The sequence below is a fragment of the Delphinapterus leucas genome, chromosome 1 (genome assembly GCF_059928025.1).
Source record: "Delphinapterus leucas isolate spDelLeu-1000000601 "Yukka" chromosome 1, BTC_Dleu_Yukka2, whole genome shotgun sequence".
NCBI classification, from domain to species: domain Eukaryota; kingdom Metazoa; phylum Chordata; class Mammalia; order Artiodactyla; family Monodontidae; genus Delphinapterus; species Delphinapterus leucas.
This window is the reverse complement of record NC_143129.1, coordinates 112,485,277-112,494,993: the sequence shown is the minus strand read 5'-3', so window position 1 is coordinate 112,494,993 and position 9,717 is coordinate 112,485,277. Positions and strand designations below refer to the sequence as shown.

General features: G+C 33.0%; 1 protein-coding gene across 5 annotated transcripts in view; it reads left to right on the top strand.

Annotated features, from left to right (window-relative positions):
• Nucleotides 1–9,717, top strand: part of PKN2 (protein kinase N2) — a 169,441-nt gene that overhangs the window by 19,111 nt on the left and 140,613 nt on the right. The gene's annotated exons all lie outside the window — the stretch shown is intronic.

The window sequence follows — 9,717 nt, the reverse complement described above, 5'->3', positions numbered from 1 at the left end:
TGGGATGGTAGAAATGTTATATATCATTTTGTTTATTGCCCTATATAGTAGCTACTGGCCATATGTAAATTGTGGCTAGTGCAACTGAGGAACTGTCTTTTTAATTTAATTTAAATTTAAATATACACAGCTGCATGTGGTTAGGGACTGTTCACTAACAGTGGTGCTCTAGAAACTAAATTCAGTTGCTAAGACCATCATGAATAGTTACCAGTCCAAGATTGAAATTATATTTCAGGATAGCAGTGGAAGAGATGACTGGAGGTCACACACAATTTCTCAGTGAGTTGCACAGGCAGTTGCTATAGGACTTCAGAGAAGGGAGTGGTCACTTTAAGATAAACTTTAGGGAGCAGGTGAAATTTAAACTGGCTCAAGGGATAGGTGGAATTTTATTAAGAGAAAAAGATGTTCTAGGAGAGTGGGATAATGGGACCCAAATGCATGCAGGCAGGGAAAATTAAATAAAACTTCCTATTTTTCATTTAGAAGGCTGCCCAAAATTATGTTTTTTGGTTTTTTTTTTTTTGCATTTTAACAGGCACATTATTTAATAATTGAAATTGGCCTTGATATATTTGCTGGTTCTAAACTTTTGTCAACAGCTCGAGAAATAAGGCATCGTGCTGTTTTTATTCTTTGAGGTCAACAGCCAAGAAGATGTAAAGAATGTGAACTTTTAAAAAATAGCTTTATGAACTTCGACTCAGTTTTGCTGTGAACCTAACACTGATAAAGTCTATTTTTTAAAAAATAGCTTTCCTTTATATCATATTTACTCCTTTTACTTGGAATATGCAGATTTCACCACTTAAAAGTTTTTTAGTCAGTTATGACTTCTTTCTCGTATGATGAAAGATATTTTAACTCAAAAGAGCTAAGAGAAAAGCAAATGAAAGCTCTCAAATGCTTAGTTTTCATGAGGTATCGTAGTTTCAGTTGAAAACTTTTTCTGTTTAGTAGTTGTTGGATCTTTTCTTTGGGGGAATTTAACTTGCAGCATGGTGTTTGAAATATTTTGTATTCTGTTCATGCATACACCAATTTAAAGGGATGACTTCTTAAGTAGTTTAGCCGGGGAAATCTTTGACTACTGATGCAGTGATATTTTGAGTAGGAAAATGATTTATGAATTAAAATATACTAAAATCCCTGTTAAATAATACCTTATGAGAGAGAGAGCATTTCCTTGATTATCTTATATAAAAGTAGCAGTACTTCCCACCCTACCTTCCAGTACTCCTTATCCCCCTTCTGCTTTCTTGGTTTATTTATGTAGATTACATGAAATAAAGCATTTATTACTTTATGTGCCTGATACTTAGTGGGCACTCAATAAGTATTCTTGTCTAACCTTCCTCATCATCATGAGTAACCAAATTCTTGTCTTTTAAAATGTATAGTGAGAGGTACTTTTTAAAGTGGTAGTTTTAATTTATGCTAATAAATGGTAATTATTTTCATGTATTACAATAAAGTCTAAAGTATGCAAATAGTTTTATAACTTTTTAAAATAACTTTTCTCTCTCCTTCCACCCCTCACCTCTGGTAACCACAAATCTGATCTCTTTTTCTATGAGTTCATTTCCTTGTTTTGTTTTTTGGTTTTTCTTTGTTTTGGTTTTTTTTTTGCGGTACGCGGGCCTCTCACTGTTGTGGCTTCTCCCGTTGCGGAGCGCAGGCTCAGCGGCCATGGCTCACGGGCCCAGCCGCTCCGCAGCATGTGGGATCTTCCCGGACTGGGACACGAACTTGTATCCCCTGCATCGGCAGGCGGACTCTCAACCACTGCGCCACCAGGGAAGCCCCATTTGCTTGTTTTTGAAAATATAATTGACCTATAATACTATGGTAGTTCTTGCTACACAACGTAGTGCTTTGGTATTTCTGTACATTTCAAATGATCACTGCAGTAAGTCTCGTTAGGATATGTCACCATACAAAGATATTACATAGTTATTGACGATATTCCCCAAATTGTACATTTCATACCTATGACTCATTTATTTTGCAGCTGAAAGTTTGTACTTCTTAATCTCCCTCACCTATTTTTTCCCTCCCCTCTGGCAACCACCTGTTTGCTTTCTGTATCTATAACTCTGTTTCCATTTTGTTGTTTGTTCATTTGTTTTAATTTTTAGATTCCACATATGGGTGAAATCACATAGTATTTGTTCTCCTCTGTCTTATTTCACTTAGCATAATACCGTCTAGGTCCATTCATGTAGTCAAAATGACAAGATTTCATTTTTTATGACTGAGTAATATTCCATTATATATATATATATATATATATATATACACACACACACACACCTCATCTTCTTTATCCATTCATCTATTGATGGGTGCTTGAGTTGCTTCCATATCTTGGTTATTGTATCTTGTGTAGGCATAGAGAAATAAAATTACTTGTTCATGTTACATAGCAAGTTAGCCCAACTGGAATTTGAAACTAGCTCTATCTAAATCTAAACCAATGCTCTTTTCACTATACAGTTTATATTTTAATATTTTAAACAATTACAGAGGTTTACTGTTGAATTTTGTAATAAACATTTTCCCCCATCACAGATGTGATTTGATTTACTATAGAATTCTTGGAACAACATAATATGATAAAAAGCTGAGGCTACTAGTCTATAAATCCATAAAATATTAAGTGAGATGGGCATAAAACATAATATAAAAAGCTGAGGCTACTGGTCTATAGAGCCATAAAATATTAAGTGAGATGGGCATACAACATAATATGATAAAAAGCTGAGGCTACTAGTCTATAGATCCATAAAATATTGAGATGGGCATATATCAATTTAGCCTAAACTCATTTTACAGATAAGAAAAATGAGACCCAGAGAGGTTAAGTGATTTGTCTGCCATCACTAAGTAAGGGAGCTGAGACTAGAACCAAGATATGCTAACTTGAGTAGAGATTTTTAATGAACAACCTTGAATTTAATAAAAGGAAAATATGACCATGTCTACAATAAGGGAATAAGATAATTAAAAAGGCTTTCTCTTTAAAAAAAAAAAAACCTTTCTTTAATGAAATCTAATTGACATTCAATAAACTGCACATATATAAAATACACAATTTGATAAGTTTTGGCACACCTCTACACTCATGAGACCATTACTGCAATCAACAATGAACATGTCTATCACTCCCTGAAGTTTCTTTGGGTCCCTTTGTAATCTTGCCATTACACCCTGTTCCCCAATTCCCAGGCCTAGAAAACTGCTTTCTATCACTATAGATTCATTTGCATTTTCTAGAGTTTTACATGAAAGAATCTTACAGTGTGTACTTTTTTTTTTAACATAACTTCGTACACTCCACATAGTGATTTTTGAGATTCTACCATGCTTTTGTATATAGCAATAGTTTGTTCCTTTTTATTGCTGAGTAATATTCCATTGTATGGATATACCACAATTTGTTTATCCATCTACCTGTACATGGATATTTGGGTCGTTGCCAAGTTTTGATTATTACAAATAAAGCTTCTATGAACATTTGTGTGCAAGTATTTTAGTGGATTTATGCTTTTATTATTCTTGGGTAAATGCCTGGGAGAGAAATAATTCATTTTGGTATGAAAAATATCTCATTATTTTAACTGCATCTCCTAACAGAGGTTTGGTAGTTTTTCATATGCTTATTGTCCATTCTGAATTCTACCTGGTTGTATTTTTTTAACCAAAATATTGAGGGAAAGCGACTCTAACATTTCACATTTGTTTACCCCAGAGTGCTCTAGATAATGGCAAAAGTAATCCATGAATAATTTACATTTGAATTACTACAGTACTTGGGTCAATAATTGTTCTTATATTTTTCTTTTGATGCATTTTTACTTGTTTTGTATATTTGAAGGAAATCCAGCTTATTGGACAGTATATGGGAACAAAAGTTATTGCCATTTGGTTACATTCAGTAGCATGACTAACACTAATGCTGATTGACAACCTGGAGTGGGGGAGGGGAATCTCAAATTATTATTATTGTTATTAAGTGTTTCCTTTATACATAACGCCTTAGTGAAATTCTGTAGATCTTCAGTTATAGCCTACCTGTTATCCTCTATGTTTTTGTGGTTCAGCCTGTCTAACCTGTAGTTCTTGTGTTAATGTGAATAGATAAAAGGAAACTAGTTATGGCTATTGACTGGTTCTCTGTAGGTTTTTGTTATCTAACCCCACCCATAATGGAATGTGTCATTTTATAAACTCTGTTCTATTTGGTAGTAAAGAATAAGATAGCTTGAAGTCTTATTGTGACTATTTATCTTCCTTTGGGGTGCTCCTTATACCAGTGGAAAAGTTGGTTCTTCACTTTGGAGAATGTGACCGAATGTGTTGTGATACAATATCAAGTCATACTTAAAAATTACCAATTTTAAATTGTGATTAAAATGTAGTTTTCTTTTATTATGTATTCAGTCATATTTTAATGTCTCATCAATGGGGAATGAAGTATATTTTCCAAATAAAGTATTCTTAACCCTTTAAACATATGAAGCACTGATTTTTAACATTGTTTTTAGAAATTACATTTATGTAGTGTATGTCACATTTTGCTGCCTGATTTACATAACATACATAGAAAGTTTGACTCTTTCTTGAAATATGTACTACTCCTTATTCCTGTACCAGATGACTTTAGTAGTTAGTATGATTCTTTTTCTTTTTTTTTCTTCTTCTTCTTTTTCTCTCAGGTATTACTTCTCACTCAGTATGTCAACTTTGAGCAGCCATTTCTCCATTCAACAAATATTGACTGAGCACTTTCTGTATTCGAAGCATTATTCTGGGGCCTGGTTATAAAATAAGGTTCAAAATGTTTAATAGTGATCAAATATACTTCCTTCTCTCAGGGAACTTAAATTGTGGAAGGGAAGATACACGTTAAGTAATTATACAGGCATATTGGGACTTACTGCTAAACTTAGATAATGAATGGGGGGAAAAAGGAAGCATACAATCCCAAATCATCATGACAGCAAAAGTTGTTTATAGGATTCGTAATGGATATAATGTAAAGTTTGAGTTAAAATTAGAGCTAAATGACTGTTTTAGAAAAAAAAGATTGAAACACAGTTTAAGAATTTGCCATGGGTCTTATAGCAAATCAGTGACAGAACCATGACTAGAATTTCGGTTTTCTTATTCATAATCTCTCTCTCTGTTGCCTTTAATATCCTACCTTTGCTTAATCATTATGGATAGTTTTGGTTGTGAAAAATGTTTCTGTGTTGGAAGCATGTGAGAGCCTGAGATTTGCACATGCTATTAAAATAGGTATGATTTTTAACTACATTTATTAATTGAGATGTCATTTTTACCAATAATAATTTTAGTAATATTAAATAGGAGATACGATTGAGCTGAAACAATGATTTCCATATTAATGAAGTGATTAAATCATAGATGTTTAAGTTATTACTTTGGATATACAAGGCATTTTAATAAAATGTATATACTTCTAGAATGCTTATAAAACACTACAATTGTAGATAGAAATGTGATCATTTTTATTGCTTAAGAAGTAGAGAGATGAAATCTCCATAATTTCAAACCTATTGGATTAAAATGAGGTTTGAGGAATGGTAATCAAAATTTGAGGAGGAAGGAACTGTGTTTTATGTAATTTTCTACAGTTCTAATATAAACATATTATGATTTGGTTGGTTTATAAAATTATTATACTTGGTATATTTATATATGTGTAGGCCTGGTAAGAAAATGGATACAATGTGGAGAAATTATTTTTAACCTACTTCTTTTTCCTGTGCCTTCATAATTCTATTGCTAAGATGAGTAAACTTTTGTGACACATTATTGGTTTAAAAAGTTATTTCTGCTTTACATATACTTTAGTGGCTTAAAATTATGCTTTTTAAGATAACATGACTAAAGTTTTTTAAAAAGTTATATTAAAGTAGATAACGCTTCTGTGAACTTAGATCTGAGCCACTACTTTATAGGAAGATTGGCTTGATCATCTTTGTATCATCAGTGTCTAGAATAGAACTTTACACATAGTAGACATTTAATAAATTGTTGCTGAATGAAACAGATTTTAAAACACAAACTTGTATGCTAAGTTATAGGACAGAAGGTATATGAGAGTTCCTACCTGTCAAGACCCAAATTATGGTTTATATCTGAACAGACTACTGTTGGCTACTGCTACTTCTTCCCATGTATGTTTTTGTAGTACCTCATGGAATATGACTTTTGTAGGAGGAACATGTTTGCAATTATGATTATTATATACTACTATAAAACTAAGAGAACTAAGCACTCCATATTCTGAATTGTTAAGAATGTAATGTGTATGATTCCTTCAGATGGGTAATAACCAGGGTTTGTTATGAATTATTAAAAACAGTGTTATTAAAATAATATACCATAAAGTATAAATATTTTAAATTAAGGCTGTAATTCAGAATCCATTTAAGACACCAACTTGACTCGTAATACATTTGTGCCATTTTAATTGTTTTATCTGATATATTAATATTTGGGGACACCAGCTTTATAATATGAGAAAAAATCAGTGAGATAATACTAAAAATGTAGTTAAGTAATAGCTAAGAAACTTCATTTTTAAGAATTACAAAAGAAGTTTATGTATTACATTGGTCACAAATTTAAATATATACTTAATGTTTCTTATGTATTGAAATATACCCGGTAACATGGCATTTAAACTTAAAAATTCTTATCATGTTTTTAAGAAAATGTACTCTCAGAGTAGAACAATTTTAAGAGGTTGGGAGGCCATTACCTTCAAAATTCCAGACAGGGGACTATCCTACATTAGAATTCTATAGCCTTCCGAAACTACTTTCTCAGTAATGAAATCCAGTATCTTTACTGTTAGATAGCGCTCTCCTTTAGTTTTTTGTATCATTCCTTCCTCATTTTATAATAAAATGTTATAGGCATACCAAAAGGTACATAGGGAGTATTAAAACACCATTGTATTCACTACCGATTTAAAGAAATACACATTACCAATGCAGTCGAATGAAGCTTTCTGGATACGTCTGACATTTCTTTCCCTTCCCATCCCTCCACCCCCAACTACTATACCATATCTGTTATATTTATAAATCATTTCCTCACCAGAAGTTGTTTCTTGATGAAATCTCTAGCTCTGAAACCCTCTTTTCCTTGTGTCATCAGCAGACATGAAGGCCAATATGAAGGACAGTCGGAAGGTTGCTCTTGTTTTCTTTCATATACCACATCTCTATCAATTTGCCACTAAAACACTTTATGACTCACTAAATTTTAACTTGTTTCAACGAAGTCTCTTGGCTCTCTTATTGTTTCTGTTTGTAAATAGCTGTTACTTATCTTGCATTGACTAATTAGTTTTACTTCCTTGGGGACCTTCTTTTGTATTCTGTATAGTTTCATTGCTGTGTTCCCAGGCCCAGCTCTGAGAAACTGACAACTTGTTCTCTATTTCTTCGTCCTAATCAGTGAAATAAAACATTTAATGAGAGCCCCAGCCTGATTCCCTCCTTCCCTTTTTCCCTCCCTCCCTCCCTCCCTTTTTCTCTCCATATTTGTCTGTCCGTCTGTCTATCTATCTGTTTATAGTCTTAGTTTGGTTGCCTTTTATTGTATACTTTCAACCAATGGGCTTTTCCTTTGCAGTCTTTTTTCTCTTAATATCTCTTTATTCTTAAGCTCCCAAATTCTTAACACTGTGCTTGAAGTAGATATGCTACATGTTATCTATTTCATTTATGCTTAGTCATTCTAAAAAATATTTAACACTTTAGCACATTGGAGTTTTTGTGTGATAGATCTGTTCTAAATTAAGCATGACAAATAAAAATTAATTTTTGTCCCATATTTTCTTCATTTTGATATCCTACTATCCTTTGCCCACTTTTTGACTGTTTTTAGTCATAATGGTAATAATTGACTAAATGAGAAATGTCAGATACTGTGACAAAGATTTTTATATTTTACTAATTTAATCATTTTATATTCCTTTGAGACAAAATCTTGATTGATCTTGATTGTTCTGATGTGCTTGTAGGTGTTATTATTTTATTGGAGTTTTTTGGCTTTCTATTTCATAGTATCTGGCTCTGCCTGGTCACTTCCCTGCCTATCGTCTGTCTCTATCCTATTGTCATCTTCACAGCCAGAATTTCCAAATATTTCCAAAATGATCCTAGGAGGTGGTAAAGTCCCTAACAGAAGCTCTGGCTAGGGGAAATGACTTGTGGTTCACATTTAGAGATGAAAGAAAAATATAATGTGTAAATAGCCCTTTAAAATTTTTTTTTTACCCTTTGTTTTTAAGAGTTTCAGTTAAAGTATAATGGTCAGTAATAGGTGTTTGAAACTATTATCATTATTTCTTATACTGTTAGGACTGTGGACACAAAACAGGGTTTGTATGTTTTATCTCCTGGGAAGCTCAGGAATGGGGGAGGTTCAGAACGAAGATCAACTGTTTTACCTTCAGAAATGTGAGAACAAATAGAATCTAGGCACTGAGAAGGATGTTTCTCTGGTCATCTGGAGCTCTGCTTAATATAATTTTTGAAGTTGTTTAAATTTTTAACATGGTTAATTTTATATAAAGGAGGTATTCTGGGAAATCAGTTAATCAAGGTCTTATTGTATGCCTTTTTTGCGAATATGGTATATTTTCCTTAAAAGTTTTTTTTGCATATTAGGTTCCTAAGAAATAGCTAATAGCTGGAACTGGTTGACAAAAGGCTAGACCTACATAGGTTCTGAACTTGGTGTGCTTGGATGGGCTTAGGGATCTGTGAACCCCTTAACCTCCTGCCACTGTGTGTGTGTGTGTGTGTGTTGCACACATAGAATTTTCTGAGAGTCCATTGCTTCCATCTGGATCCCAGAGTAGATCTGTAATCTGTGCCCCGCCCCCCACCACCTTCACCCCAGTCCACACAAACAAAAATATTTTGAGAACCACTGCTGGAAAATTGGTAAAATTGATCAGTGGAATGGTGATTACACTATACTAGTTTTTCATAGCTCTAATGTCTGTCACTTGATAATTAAACCTAAAAGGTTCTAAGAATTTGAATAAAGGAAAAAAGTAACAAAGGAAAATTAACCTAAGTCATTAAAAGAACAGTTACTAACAAAATTCAGATTTTACTCGCTGTATAATTTTTTTTGTGCTTGAATATATATGACTTAATTGAAAAGAACAAAGACTTGTGTCTGAAAGCCCTTTCCATATTATAAATGTGAGGATTTTCTTGATTTTTGACTCCAGCTGTTTGTGTGTTTCAATACCTTCCTTTTCTTTTTGCCTGAAACTTTTTCTATAACTAGAGCTTTTGGTGGGGGAGGGTAGAGTTTTGGGTTTGGATATGGGGGATTGCTATTCTACTTAGGAAACTTGAAGCATATTCTTTTTTTTAAATTCCCTTAAAAATATTTATTAATTACCTATGATGTACCAGATACTATGCTGGGGACACAGTAATGAACAAAACAGATAATGCCTCTGTACTTAGAGAGGGTTTGTCTTATTGTCAAGCAGGGAAGACAAACTAAGTTGTTATAAGCAATATGATAGGGTATATGCATGCGTACTATGGATCATCTCACAGGAGCATCTAAGCAAAAATTATTAGATGGTATTGTGTTTTTGACTTTGGTGTCCACATGGTCATTGTCAGTACACAGAAGTATGAT